The following is a 667-nucleotide window of genomic DNA, read 5'->3' as shown; positions in this document are numbered from 1 at the left end:
CTCAAAGACGTGTTTAGTTAAGTTGCGCAACTGCTTAAAGATGCTGTTAAAATAGTTATGGTAATTATTAATTATCCGTCACCGAAAGTTCACAAACGTATTGTTTCTTTTAGAATAGCTAGTTCAAATGTTGCTATAATCAGTCTCACGAACAAAATGATCACATTCGAGATCAGGCAACACATTACAATGAAATGAATACCCTTAGCTGCATACAGGCGTTGATATAAGTCAACGGGAACAGTTGAAAATGTGTGCCCCGACCGGGACTCGAACCCGGGATCTCCTGCTTACATGGCAGACGCTCTACCCATCTGAGCCACCGCGGAGCGCGGAGCTGCATGGTCACCGATGGTATCTGATTGATACCATATATATATATATATATATATATATATATATATATATATATATATATATATATATATATATATATATACGCCACGCCAAATACAGTTATTTAAAATGTCAGCAGAAATTCTGAATTTCACACCGTGCGTCAAATCGAACTCTATTCTACGCTTTACGCGACTTTTGAAACGTTTTGGTAGCGAAATATCACAATGTTAATAATTTTCATCGGATCATCTATGCATAGGTTTGATCACTATGAGATCAAAGCCCCGACTGTACTCATCGCCCTTACACAAGAGAACTTTCTTGTTCC

The 667-nt window shown here is 37.6% G+C and overlaps 1 non-coding gene across 1 annotated transcript; it reads right to left on the bottom strand.

The window, feature by feature from the left end:
* Nucleotides 1–255: 255 nt before the first annotated feature.
* Nucleotides 256–331, bottom strand: Trnat-ugu (transfer RNA threonine (anticodon UGU)). The gene has a single exon. It is a non-coding gene; the product is annotated as a tRNA-Thr (tRNA).
* Between the last annotated feature and the right edge of the window lie 336 nt (nt 332–667).

The sequence above is a fragment of the Schistocerca cancellata genome, chromosome 4, assembly GCF_023864275.1.
Source record: "Schistocerca cancellata isolate TAMUIC-IGC-003103 chromosome 4, iqSchCanc2.1, whole genome shotgun sequence".
Lineage (NCBI taxonomy): Eukaryota > Metazoa > Arthropoda > Insecta > Orthoptera > Acrididae > Schistocerca > Schistocerca cancellata.
Note: the sequence above shows the minus strand (reverse complement) of the source record. Positions and strands in the feature narration are given on the sequence as shown.